The sequence below is a fragment of the Phyllobates terribilis genome, unplaced genomic scaffold (assembly GCF_046119375.1).
Source record: "Phyllobates terribilis strain yellow unplaced genomic scaffold, ASM4611937v1 Scaffold_11__3_contigs__length_659146591, whole genome shotgun sequence".
Lineage (NCBI taxonomy): Eukaryota > Metazoa > Chordata > Amphibia > Anura > Dendrobatidae > Phyllobates > Phyllobates terribilis.
Window position 1 is genome coordinate 560,308,248 of NW_027362771.1, and position 14,902 is coordinate 560,323,149.

Sequence of the window (14,902 nt, forward strand, 5' to 3'; positions counted from 1 at the left end):
CTTGGTGTTTCCTATGTGATGTATACAGCAGTCTCAGTGTATTCTATGTGATGTATATACAGCAATCTCAGTGTATACAATGTGATACAGGTGCATCTCAGTAAATTAGAATATCATCAAAAGTTAATTTATTTCAATTCTTCAATACAAAAAGTGAAACTCATATATTATATAGAGTCATTACAAACAGAGTGATCTATTTCACGTGTTTATTTCTGTTAATGTTGATGATTATGGCTTACAACACAAAAGTCATTATCTCAGTAAATTAGAATACTTTATAACAACTGCTTGAAAATTGTTTTTAAAATCCAAAATGTTGGCCTACTGATATGTATGTTCAGTAAATGCCTCATTACTTTGTCGGGGCTCCTTTTGCATCAATTACTGCATCAATGCGGCGTGGCATGGAGGCGATCAGCCTGTGGCACTGCTGAGGTTTTATGGAAGCCCAGGTTGCTTTGATAGCTGCCTTCAGCTCGTCTGCATTGTTGGGTCTGGTGTCTCTCATCTTCCTCTTGACAATACCCCATAGATTCTCTATGGGGTTAAGGTCAGACGAGTTTGCTGGCCAATCAAGCACAGTGATACTGTTGTGTGTAAACCAGGTATTGGTACTTTTGGCAGTGTGGACAGGTGCCAAGTCCTGCTGGAGAATGAAATTTCCATCTCCAAAAAGCTTGTCGGCAGAGGGAAGCATGAAGTGCTCTAAAATATCCTGGTAGACGGCTGCTCTGACTTTGGTCTTGATATAACATAGTGGACCTACACCAGCAGATGACATGGCTCCACAAACCATCACTGATTGTGGAAACTTCACACTAGACTTCAGGCAGCTTGGATTGTAGCCTCTAAACTCTTCCTCCAGACTCTGAGACCTTGATTTCCAATTGAAAATTGTAATTCTTGGACCTTGTGGAGTGTGTCAATGACTGCCTTCTGGACATCTGTCAAGTCAGCAGTCTTCCCCATGATTGTGGAGCCTACTGAAACAGATTAAGGGACCTTTTTAAATGCTTAGGAAGCCTTTGCAGGTGCTTTTGTTAATTATTTTAATTTACTGAGATAATCAACATTAAAAGAAATAAACACTTGAAATAGATCACTCTGTTTGTAATGACTCTATATTATATATGAGTTTCACTTTTTGTATTGAAGAACTGAAATAAATGAACTTTTTGATGATATTCTAATTTAGTGAGATGCAACTGTATATATATACAGCAGTGTCGGCGTCACCTATGTGATGTATGCAGCAGTTTGAGTGTATGCTATGTGATGTATGTACAGCAGTCTCAGTGTCTCCTATGTAATGTATATTCAGCAGTCTGTGTCTCATATGTGATGTATATGCTGCAGTCTCTGTGTCTCCTATGTGATGTATATGGCAGTTTCTGTGTCTCCTATGTGATGTATATGGCAGTTTCAGTGTCTCCTATGTGATGTATATGGCAGTCTTGACGCCGTCTACCTGCAGTGTAATATACATCTGGGTTTGGAACAACTTACTGCTGCAAGTTCTTCACAAAACTTATCATCAAATTGTTGCCTGTGCACCAGACTGACGCAAACCTGGGAAAGCAGTTGCAAGTAGCAACATCATCCATACCACTTAACATCACACACCTCACTAAAGTGAAGCAGCTCCAGCTGTCACATTAGGGGGGAGTTAATTAAATGTTTGACCAAATATAGCAGGATCATTATTAAGTTGATAATTGTGTACAGCCCCTGAATGATGTTAATAAATATCCAAATTGCTCTTGGCAGTAAAACAGGTTCCCCGCCCCTCCTCTACTGGCTTACTAGACTGCCAGTTTTGGCATTGGAATATATTACATTATTACATTCATCTAATTTCTGAGACAGGCAACCAAAAACATTTCTCTCTGACTTGTTTACATTGTACAATAACATTCGTCTTCTAGTCAGTTGCTGAGCCAGAAATGTGCCAACAGGGCACTGAGTCCATGATAAAGGATGAAGCCCTACTGTCGCTGCCTCTGTATACAGTATCTTCTCAAGCTTCAGCAATAATAAGCCCCAGCTTTCAGAGACTTGGAGCTCAGAAAAAAAGATTAGGGGATGCTTCTACAATTTGCCAACTCTTCGAGAAGTCTTGGAAGTCTTTCTTCTAGGAGCCTTCTGGGTATGCAACTTGGCAAATATGCCCTTTAATTAGCTGATCAATGGGGGTGCCAGGAGTCGGACTGATCATAAAATAATGACTAAATTGATTCTATATGAACTAAATTAGTTTAGAAGTTTAGAATTTCCCAAAATTCATGGATTTAGGAGAATCCAAATTTTGGGTGATTCGTTCTCCATAAATACAGCAAGAAGCTGAGGCATAACTTTAGTGAGTGCATGGGTTGCAGTTGTACCTGTGTCCTGCAGCCCAAATGGTCTCTTTTGCTCATATCAGAAGACCACAACTATTAAAAACCTTTGATAGTTGTTGGGCACTGTTGGAGATTTTACATTGGGGCACATGAGCTTCTAGTTACGCCCCTGGGAACACATTTTCCTGGTTGTCTGCTTGCAGGGGTAGGAAGTGTTGGTCAGTAGTAGTGGATGTACTGATATTATCGTGAGCAAAGTGGGGCTGAGATGCTGACCTACAAGGCTAGTAAGAGGAGGCGTACAGGCGCTTAGTGTTTGGCATAAATTTGTGCGTATTTACCAACAATAGAGTTGTGGCAAGATTAAGTTTTGCCCCCCAGTCACACACAGGAATGCCTTGACCCTCCCAGAAACACCCCTGATCCACCAGCAGACAACCATTTTTGGGAGAAGCTTACTTAAACCTAATCTTTTGGCCTGGGACAGATGCAAATTTAGGACAGTTGGCAAGCATGGTGTGTGTGCACGGTGAGGTACATGACAAGCTCAGAGACCTGGTCTGAGAGTGACCAGAGGAAAGACCTGCCATGATCAAGGTGGTGGACCAAAAGATGCCGAGGAGTGACAGAAAGCCCAAGTGAGCATGAGAATGGTGAGAGGACTGGAGTAGCTGCGTTGAGGAAATTAATGCATGCTAATAGTGGGACTCGTAGATCCAGAGAAACCATGAGAGTACAGGAGCTCATAAGAGTGAGAAGCATGAGGGCTCGTCCGTAAGAAGAGGGAATGAAGCATGTAGGAACTTAGATTTGGTGGGCCAAGGAACATATCAACCAAAGTCAATAGCAGCTCACAATAGGACTGGCCTAAAGATGGGTCTGTAGAGACTATATCCAGATAGATGAGAGCTATTGCGCAGTAAGACGACCATATAAATTGGACCGCAATGATTGGACTGGCTGGAGGATCTCTCGACCAGAGCATGACAGTTGCATAGAAACGCATAAGGCTGTCACAATGGGTAGGGAGAGCCTCCAGGCAGTCCGTGCACTTTGGTCCAATTTTGTACCAATTTATACCACCATCTGACTGCGCCCTTAGATGAGAACAGGAACGCGTCTGCAATTGACTGAACCATAAGCCAAGTATTTGCCAATGAAGCCTCTTTCTGTAAGGTACTTGCTTCTGTAAAAGAGTATGGCTGGAAGTCATCAACTGACATAATTGCACAAAAATGTATACCAAAATGTGGTGTAAATTATAGTAGACATTTTCTCCAGCCCATGACTGGATTACATTTCTCACTCTGGTGTATGGGCAGCAGTAAAAATGTGCAAAATTCATTAAGGGCTTGTCCACTTTTGAGGAAATCATTTCTGCTATGGGGTTTCATTGAAAAAAATTGCATCGTTTTGCTTTTGCAGGCTCTTTGTGTCGCTGCACCTTCAATATTAGTGTGGTCTGTGGTCATCAATCAGCTAGAAGGAGGTCAGAAAAAGACAGATAAGGGAATTACAAGCTCCCTGTCAGACCGTCATGGCGAGCATACTGATGGATTCTCACATAACCCATTCTGCAGCCAGTAATAGATAGTGCAGCACCGCGGCTATAGAAGGCAAACGGTGCAACATTTTTAATGAAAACCAATTGCAAAAATGTGTTTAGCCCCAAATGCATGCATTTAACTAAAAAATATAATTGTTCCCAAAAGTGAACTACTCCTAATGAATTTGGCACATCTTACTCTAGCAGACTTTTGATCATTACTAGTGTATCAATCACCAGTCTTGATGAATCCCCCCTAAGAGTTGGGAGGAGAAGTGAGGAGTGTGCCAAATTTGAGGTAAGCAAAGTAATTGAAATATTGATGTCCCAGTTTGTATGTACACAGGCTCTTAGGGGCCGATTCAAAATGCTTACACCAGCAACAAACACGAAACTGCACAAAAATTTTGCGACTATAGACGTTTTCATGCCAGTCACAGCCAGCTCCACCAAAATGGACCAAAATGGATGGAGCACGGGCGGGACAATGCGTGGCAACACTCACTCTCCAAATTCTTCATAAGTTACGCCACTTCAGTTGACTTCACTTACTTACCACTTCACTTGCTCCAGAAAAATTACTTCAGTCCATGCCTGGTGAAACATCTAACGAGGTGCACAAAGGCGCATGCCACTCAGAAGATGTGCCGATTTCATAAAATGGTGTGCGTGTGCCCCTCTTAATGAATTTGGTACATCTTACCCAACCACACTAGTTTACAACCCCGAGCTTAATAAATTGGCCCCTTAAAGAGATGTAGTTCCAATACCAATCAATTAGGTCCCACTGTTTTCACATTTTTTTGACCTAACATTTTTGCACAACTTGGAAGTGGGGGAAAATTTTTTGCAACTTATGTCATTTTCATGCCAATTTTGGCCAGCTCCGCCAAAATGGACGGAGCATGGGTGGTACGTCTCATGGGTACGTCTGTCTATCTAATTCATAAAGAGTAAAGTGGCGTAACTTTGGCCAGAAATGTACTCCAGTCCCTGGAGGCGCATGGTACTTGTCTGCACCTAAATCATTAAGTTATGTGCACTTCTTATTTAATATCTTACTCCTGATCCCCCTTTTATTAAGACTGGGGTGAGGCAATGCCGGTCAGAATGAATTGGGCCCCTTAGACTTGAATTTTCTGGACCACCCATTAGTTGTCGAAAATATTTTGGCACCACTTAAAGTTGTCCAGCATATGAGTTTTGTTGGTGGTATGGAGGTTACTTCCCAAAAAAGTATTGGCTTAGTGGTCACAAAAACTCATGGAGGTTCTGGGCAATCACAGACGTGTGGCTAATGCAACCTTGCACGTAATACCTCGCTTGGTTATGCTTTAGCAGTGGGTAGCCTTCCTGAGATCTACATAGGCACAAAAGTTTCAGGCAACAGCTAGTAGGCATTATGGGATCAACATGACCCTTTTAGGGATATTTAGTGGGTCTCACAATCCATTAGGTTCTGGTAAGAGACCACCATATCCAAAGAAGAGTAGAGTAGAGTAGGTTCCTATCACGTGTGCGTGTAACCACCAAGCTTCGTATGCTACGTAAAGTAACTGTAACCACTAAGCTTGTTTTGCCTCTGCGTCTGTGTAAAAATATAGCTATCACTCTGCAATATTCCTGCAGAGTGCCAGCCCTTTTACAGGAGCATCACTTTAATTTTTTGTGCTAGTAATATCAATAGTCACTGGAACTTCCAAGAAACATTGAAGAATCTATCGAAAGAGTCAAGAAAACACCAATAGATTTTCACTTAAGAATAATTGCATTTTCCCGCTGCTGTCCGGTCTGTGCTCCTTCAGCCTCATTACTTCCACATCACTCCATTTATAAAACTGTGATGTTGGATGTGACAATCATTAGATGTGCGTTCCCTGCAGCAGATGCTACTGTCTTCATTTGATCCGCTCACCTCTTTGCTATTGCCTAAATTAATGGAGGCGCCGTTCTTCATCGCATAAACCGTTGGGTTTGGGAATTTCATAGGAATTGAAGGTCGTAAGGGAGACGCTGATTAAGTGATTGACTTATTGATCTTGAGGAGGCAAAATCTTTCCTCGTGCACTTTACAAATACTGACTCTGCGCAAAATAATGCTCCACTTTGCAGCCACTTTAAAAATGATCTTGCAAGTCATGCACGTTTACTTACGGAGAGGTGCACCTTTACATTTTCTTACATTTTATTAAGGATTCTAATTTCTAATTAAAAAAATTAACACAATGTCTCATGATTCTAACAAAACCCATGACAGGACGCAATTCACATTACCACCACCAGGTGAACACAGGCGCACACACATACAGCATACACATCGCGCGGCAGAGTATCGTGAAATCATGTTTTTTTTTTATTAGCTGGTCATCTTCTGCTACACATCTCGGGTTATGGTGAGCTAAGAGCAAAGGTAAGGACGGACCCATCTGTACCCTTTTACTGTATTGATTTTGGCAGATTTTTTCCATCTGTAATGACAAGAAGGACCATACTATGAACATCAAGTTCTCCAATGTGACATCTGATGTGCAGATGCTTGAAGGTCATAAATCTTCAGATGGAAGTTCTAAAAGCTTTACTCTAATTGACTTCAGGTACGGTTAAGTGCCTGAGGCTGAGAAGCTTTAGACGTTATTCCGGTCTCTATAAACTAAGGACAAACCATGTAGGAAGTTGTAAGGTGCCCGGTAGCTGGTACTGTTATGCAGGCACTGTATGTGTCACTGTTATGCAGGCACTGGATCTGGCACTGTTATGCAGGCACTTGATCTGGCATTGTCAAGAAGGCACTGGATCTGGTACTGTTAAGCAGGCACTGTATGTGGCACTCTTATGCAGGCACTGTATCTTGAACTGTTGTGCAGGCACGGGATCTGCCACTGTTATGCAGGCACTGGATCTGGATTTGTTATGCAGGCACTGGATCTGGCGCTGTTATTGTCACGGGTGTGTCAGAGGTGACAGACAGTCACCCTGCAGTTGGTTGCAGGAGATCTCTACGTTTGGCATTACAAACATCTTCCCATAGGCTGGCTGTCTCTAGGACCCAGCGGCTACCACTGGCTAATTAGTTCTCTGGCCTGGGTATATAAATACCTGGTGTGTCTGAGAGGGAGGTGCCGGTGATATTCATTACTACTTGTGAGGCTTTAGCAAGAGCAGTACTTCGTCCTCTCTGGAGCTTGAGGCCGTATGCGCATTTGTTTGGAGTCGTCTAAAGCTAAGCAATTCCCCCCTGTTTGTCTACCCTTATTGTCTATAGAGTTTAGTGGAGATCGACTAGTGCTCATCTCCTTCCTTCCCTAGCCTTAGCCAGGGAAAGTCAGGGCGAGGCACGCGTGCGGCGATTGGTGAAGAGCCAATACAGGGACAGTAGTTGAGACAGGGTGACAGTAGACCAGACTAGGAGGTCTCCACTCTCACCTTTCCCTAGTGTCTGGGCTCCCTTTCCGTTTTTCCCTCTGTATTGCACTAAGTCTTTCCCACACCTGGCGTGACAGTTATGCAGGCTCTGTATGTAGCTGGCCCTGTTATGCAGGCTCTGTATCTGGCACTGTTATGCAAGCTCTGTATATAACTGGCCCTGTTATGCAGGCTCTATATCTGGCACTGTTATGCAGGCACTGTTATGTAGACTGTACCTGGCACTGTTATGCAGGATCTGTATCTGGCACTATTATGCAGGCACTGTTATGAAGGCACTGTAGCTGACACTGTTATGCAAGCACTGGATCTGGCACTGATATGAAGGCACTGGATCTGGCATTGTTATGAAGGCACTGTAGCTGGCACTGTTATGTAGGCACTGTAGCTGGCACTGTTATGCAGGCACTGTAGCTGGTACTGTTATGCAGGTACTGGATCTGGCACTGTTATGCAGGCTCTGTATGTATCTGACCCTGTTATGCAGGCTCTGTATCTGGCACTGTAATGCAGGCACTGTTATGTAGACTGTATCTGACACTGTTATGCATGTGTGGCGCCCCTGAGGGTTCGGTCGCCACAGAGGTATTGCATCTCATCCAGAGGTGTGGTACCTCACTCTCAGGTAAGGAAGGAGTATGGCTCAGGATCCTAACACCAGCATTCACTACACCACATTTCCGGGGGACAGGGCGAGATTGCTCCTACGGGAGAGCACAGTCCCTGATCCCTGGCTGGAATGGGGGGAACCACCTAGAGAGGGGGAACCATGTAGTGGATGGGGTGGAGGACGTAGATCCTGGGAGCACTTGAGTAGGAGCAGTATAAAATAGGGACACCATCTTAGATAAAGGGTGGAGTTCAGTCAGTGCAGTCAGAGGAGGAGAAGTGTGGGAGCAGAGGCTCTGCATGAGCTCTGCTCCAGGGTCGGGCCTAGCCTGTGAGGCCCAGGACTGAAGGAGAGAAGAGAGGAGTGGGAGCAGGAAGGCTCCAGGAACCGAAGGGACCCTAGGGGTACGAGCTGTGCAGAAGGCCACCTGTACGTCCGCTGCTACCAGGAGGTAGAGGGGTCAGGCCTGATAAGGGGAACCGGTCCCTCAACTAGCGGAGAAACAGCAAGACTCAACTAGAAACCGAAGGCTGCAGCACTTTAAGTACCGTAGGCCAAAAGTCCACACCAGTCACACTAAGAAGGTAGCCGCATAGGACCCACGGGACGGAACACACGTCGCCCGCCAAGGCCCGAGGGTACCGGATAGAAGTGTCACTGGGTGTGAGGTGCTGGTAGAAGGCCAGAGAAAGGACACACAGAAGGGGGTCCTGATAAATACTCCGGAGTTACCTGGGGGTCGGCTGAACCCCTCACTGAGTGAGCACAGAACGACAAGGGCCGTTACATGGGTCCCTGTAACCGGAACTGCAACAACTGTGAGTAAAAGATCTTGGGACTGCATCACACGGACTCTGTGTTCATTACTGACTCCCTGCACTACAACCACCATCATTCACCCACACTGCCCTGAAGCTACACTCTTGCTGTGGGGAGTAATAATACCCTTGCTGCAATATCACCAGCTTCAGAGGACTGTTCCGCAGCGGCGGCCCCCTTTAGCCGCACTCCACAGGTGGCGTAGTCGGACATTATAAAACCCATACAAATAACCCCTTGGATTGACAGCCCTGGGTCACGGACCGGGTCACCGCCACGGTGACTACAACCCCCAGCATCTACCGGCTCGGCTCCGGTTACCCCACGGCCCAGGGGGCGCGTCACAGGCACTGTTATGTAGACTGTATCTGTGGGGCCCCTGAGGGTTCAGTCGCCACAGAGGTACTACACCTCACCCAGAGGTGTGGCATCTCCTCTCAGGTAAGGATGGAGTACTGCCCGGGACCCCAACACCTGCACTCAACACTACACTTCTCCAGGCCGGCTGGAGGGGCATTATGCACTTCTTCTGCTGTCCCGTCCATGGCTGCAGTGGGGAGAACCAAAAGTGAGGGGGAACCAAGTAGTGGGTGTGGGTGGAGGACGCAGAACAGGGGAGCACTTAAAGAATAAATATAAAAAGAGAAGCCATCTTAGAGTCAGTGGATTCAGTGAGAGAGAAGAGGAGAGGAGCAGAGTCTCTTCAGGAGCTCTTCTCCAGAGTGGGGCCTAGTAAGAGAGGCCCAGGAGTGAGAGGGGAGCGGAGGAGAAAGGCTCCAGTATCAGAAGGGATCCCAGGGGGTACGGTGAGTGCAGGACGGCACCCGTACGCCCGAATCTGCCAGGCGTCAGAGGGATCAGGCCGCAAGAAGGGAACCGGTCCCTGGACTAGCCTCAAGTCTCGGCAGGAAAACCGGAGGCTTCTGCACTTACAGGGTGCAGTTGCCACATTCGCACCTAAGCCGCCAAAAAGGGCACCAAGTCAGGTCCGGGAACTTCAAGTTGCCCAGAGGGATCTCAAGGTACCCGATCGGGACTTTGTGTGGCGAGGCGCAGGGCAGGAGGGAGAGACCCAGCGCGGGAAGTCGGCTAAGGAAGGAACATACAGAAAGGGGTCCCGTTAAGTGCTCTTGAGATACTTGAGGGAGTGCTGAACCCCTGCCTGGTAAATGCAGCGCGACGTGCGAGGCTGACACCTGTACAGTGTCACCTGAAGAACCTAAATAACTGTGAGTAAACTCGGATGACTGCAACCCACTGTTTCTGTCAGTTACTTCCACCACGTTATCTGTGCTCTGCCTGTGGAGAGCCGCACCAACCCAGCTGCCCTAACATCTGCTCCAGAGGTCTACAGCAGCGCTGGTACCCATTACCGGGAACCACAGGTGGTGTCACGAGACAAAACTGTTATTCATCCCTTCAAGTAACAAACCCCTTTTAAAGAGTGACCCCAGGGTACAGGCCCGGGAAGCCGACTTCCGTGACATCCCAAGAAGGTAAAGGCCCGGGTACCAAGTCTCCCCCATATCCCCCTGGGCGAGTCATATCTGGCACTGTTATGCAGGCACTGTTATGTAGACTGTATCTGGCACTGTTATGCAGGCTCTGTATCTGGCACTGTTATGCAGGCACTGTTATGTAGACTGTATCTGGCACTGTTATGCAGGCTCTGTATCTGTCACTGTAATGCACGCACTGTTATGCAGACTGTATCTGGCACTGTTATGCAGGATCTGTTATGTAGACTGTATCTGATACTGTTGTGCAGGCACTGTTATGTAGACTGTATTTGGCACTTTAATGCAGGCTCTGTATCTGTCACTGTAATGCACGCACTGTTATGTAGAATGTATCTGGCACTGTTATGCAGGCTCTGTATCTGTCACTGTAATGCAGGCACTATTATTCAGACTGTATCTGGCACTGTTATGCAGGCACTGTTATGTAAACTGTATCTGACACTGTTGTGCAGGCACTGTTATATAGACTGTATTTGGCACTTTATTGCAGGCTCTGCATCTGGCACTGTAATGCAGGCACTGTTATGTAGACTGTATCTGACAGTGTTATGTAGACTGTATCTGACAGTGTTATGTAGACTGTATCTGACACTGTTGTGCAGGCACTGTTATATAGACTGTATTTGGCACTTTATTGCAGGCTCTGCATCTGGCACTGTAATGCAGGCACTGTTATGTAGATTGTATCTGACAGTGTTATGTAGACTGTATCTGGCACTGTTATGCAGGCACTGTTATGTAGACTGTATATGGCACTGTTATGCAGGCTCTGTATCTGGCACTGTAATGCACGCACTGTTATGTAGATTGTATCTGACAGTGTTATGTAGACTGTATCTGACACTGTTGTGCAGGCACTGTTATATAGACTGTATTTGGCACTTTAATTCAGGCTCTGCATCTGGCACTGTAATGCAGGCACTGTTATGTAGACTGTATCTGACACTGTTATGTAGACTGTATCTGACACTGATGTGCAGGCACTGTAGCTGGCACTGTTATGCAGGCTCTGTATCTGGTACTGTTATGCAGGCACTGTTATGTATACTGTATCTGACACTGTTGTACAGGCACTTGGTCTTGCACAGTTATTCAGGCACCATAACTGAGGATCTCTGGCTAGCACTCTTATCTGGCCCTTTTTTGACACTGTTATGGGGCTCTTTAGCTGACACGTTTGTAGAAAACAGTAGGTGACTTTGTTGTGGGGGCATTTTGGCTGACACCACTGGTCACTGTGGCTCTGTTCTGTTGACACTATGCCAGTGACTTCAACCATCCTGTACACTGTAATGGGGGCACTGTGACTCACTGTTATGGAAGCCCGCTGGCTGACACTATTAGTGGTCTGTGGCTGACATTGTTGTTGGAGATTTTTTACACAGTTCTGGGGATATTGAGGATGACACTATTATGTGGACCCTATTGACAACAATGTTATGGGGCCACTTACGATGTTCTATGGCTCACATTGTTGTGCCTGATACTATTATGAGGATCTATGGCTGACAATGTTATGGTGGCCTTGTGTCTAACACTGTTGTGGGCTCTGTTGCTGACACTGATGTGGTGGGCTGTAGATGACATTGTTGTGGGGAGATGATTTTGTGTCATCTGTTATTTTGGTGTGAATTATACCTTACATTTGGGCACCTGACTACAGACATACACAGCATATTCTCTACATAAAACATGAAGCCTGAACAATCGGGGACATAATATTCTCAGTAAGTGTCCGAAAAGATCCTCTGCACATAGGTGACAATAATGTATTACTCACAATGTAGAGAACTCAACAGAGTATGGAAACACGATCCCCGGGATATCCAGATATTACAGATTGACACCTCCAGCTTCAGCCTAACACCAACGCTACAACCGTCTACAGCGTCAGCTCTAATGGGAGAAGAAGAAATAATGTCATCCGCTGACTGTAATGGTGGAAAAACTGTTTCTCGTAAGTGACAAGAATAATGTGTCATAAATACTGATGAGCTTATATCTATACAATGTGTGTTATCATCTGCCATCACAAGATCCAACCAATCTCACCGGGGTGCACCGTCCTCCTCTTACGAAACCTTTATATTTTCTCCCTACTACTATTCTCTTCACGCTGAGTCCTCCCCTTATATCATTGGGGGGATGACAATGTAAAATGCCCTCATATCCTCTCCTCTTATTCTTAAGCCGGCCATACACATTAGATGGCTGTTGGCCAAACCATGCTGTGGCCGATCGTTTGGTGACAGCCATCTCCTCCGTCTCTCCCATACACAGGAGCACTCAGACAGCCACCGACTGACACGTAAACCGACGGCTTATCTCTGAGAGAACAATGCAACTAGCAGTTCGAAAAGAGACATGCATGATCACCATCTCTCCTGATAATCAGACGGCGGCGCCCCCTTACACATCAGACAATCTGATGAACCCGTCAATATCGGCAGGTTCAGCCTACATTAGTCTAATGTGTATGGAGGCCTTTACCTCTACACTGTGTCATCTCCTCTTATATCCCCTCCATGATTCATTCTCTGTTCTTTTCATCCCATTTATAATTTATTTTCCCCCTTATCATTTGCTCTACATTTTATTCTCCCCTCATATCATCCCCTACACTGTGCCGACCCTTCTTATTATCCCTCTACACTGTGCCGCCCCTTCTTATCATCCCCTCTACACTGTACCGCCCCCTCTTATTATCCCCTTTACACTGTGCCGTCTCTTATCATTCCCCTACACTCTACCGCCCCTCTTATCATCCCCTCTATACTGTACCGCCCCCTCTTATCATCCCCTCTACACTGTACTACCCTTCTTATCATCCCCTCTACACTGTACCTCCCCCTCTTATCATCCCCTCTACACTGTACAACCCCTCTTATTATCCCCTCTACACTGTGCTGCCTCTTATCTTCCCATCTACACTGTATGACCCTTCTTACATCTCCCTACACTGTGTCACCCACTCTTATCATCCCCTCTACACTGTACCGCCCCTCTTATCAACCCGCCACACTGTACCACCCCCTCTTATCATCACTTCTACACTGTGCCGCCTCTTATCATCCCCTCTACGCAGTACCGCCCTTATCATCCCTTCTACACTGTGCCACCCCCTCATATCATCCCTTCTACACTGTGCCGCCTCTTATCATCCCCTCTACACTGTACCACCCCCTCTTATCATCCCTTCTACACTGTACCACCCCTTATCATCCCCCTACACTGTACCGCCCCTTATCATCCCTTCTACACTGTACCGCCCCTCTTATCATCCCCTCTACACTGTGCAACCCCCTCTTATCATCCCTTCTACACTGTACCGCCTCTTATCATCCCCCTCCCCCTATACTGTTACCGTCTCTCTTTTCATCCTCTCTACACTGTACTGTCCCTCTTATTATCCCTTGTACACTGTGCCGCCTCTTATCATCCCCTCTACACTGTACCACCCCTATTATCATCCCCTCTACACTGTACCACCCCTTATCATCCCCCTACACTGTACCGCCCCTTATCATCCCTTCTACACTGTACCGCCCCTCTTATCATCCCCTCTACACTGTGCAACCCCCTCTTATCATCCCTTCTACACTCTGCCGCCTTTTCTTATCATCCCCTCTACACTGTGCCCCCCTCTCATCATCAGCCCTTCTACACTGTGCCGCCCCTTCTTATCACCCCCTTTACATTGTGCAACCCCCTGTTATCATCCCTTCTACACTGTGCTGCCCCTCTTATCATCCCCTCTACATTGTACTGTGCAACCCTGCTGCCACAGGTACCACAGGACCCAAAAGGGTGCATGGATGGATTTCTCCACAAGAGGCCCTCACTACAAACAGACACCTCCACCCTTCCACCTCATACCACCAGAGGGAGTCCTGTTAGGGATATATAAACCGGAGGGTGGAGTCAGTTAGGGGGTCGTCGTCAGTCAGTCAGAGAGTGTGCTGACATTGAGAGCAGTGAAGACGCAGTACGTCTGCTGCTGTACTGAGGGCCCCGAGTGTGGCCGAGGCAAGGAGAGAGAAGAGAGGAGTTAAGGGGGCAGAGGAGCGTATGAAGCTCACCCCAAGACACAAGACGGACACCGGGTCCGTGCCTACAGGGTTCTCTACACCCAGTACCGGCATACCAGGAGGCTTCCAGACCCCTGGTCATCCTGAAGCTGCCATCAATTACAGGACTAGGAACCACGAAGGCCCCGGCGTCCAGGGATAGTGGTTGCCAGAGAAAAGTCCTACTACCAAGAAGTCAGGTGAGAGCGCAAAACAATATAGAAGCTAGGCCAAGTTCCAGGCTGGCCAGAAGCTTAGAGAGAGGAAGACACGGACCAGGAGGCCTACAACCCGCTCACTGGGGAGAGTTCTGAAGTGCACCCTTCCTATTAAGTACCCTGGACCCTACCTGCCGTTACACCAGTAAAGGTACTGAAGCGAATCCCCTGTGTGCGTGTCCGTCATTCCCCTGACCCGACCGGGCCACCTCTCACCTGCATCCCTTTCATCAACCCTGCCCCGGGGGCCAGCTCCACCTGTGGGGAGCAGAAACATCCCAGCTGCCATCCCATCACCCCGGAGGTCTGCAGCAGCGCCGGTACTCATTACCGGGAACCACAGGTGACGTCACGAGA

At 46.8% G+C, this 14,902-nt stretch overlaps 1 long non-coding RNA gene across 1 annotated transcript in view; it reads left to right on the forward strand.

The window, feature by feature from the left end:
• The window catches only part of LOC141166906 (uncharacterized), a 141,348-nt gene that overhangs the window by 34,024 nt on the left and 92,422 nt on the right, over positions 1-14,902 (forward strand). The window lies entirely within an intron of this gene.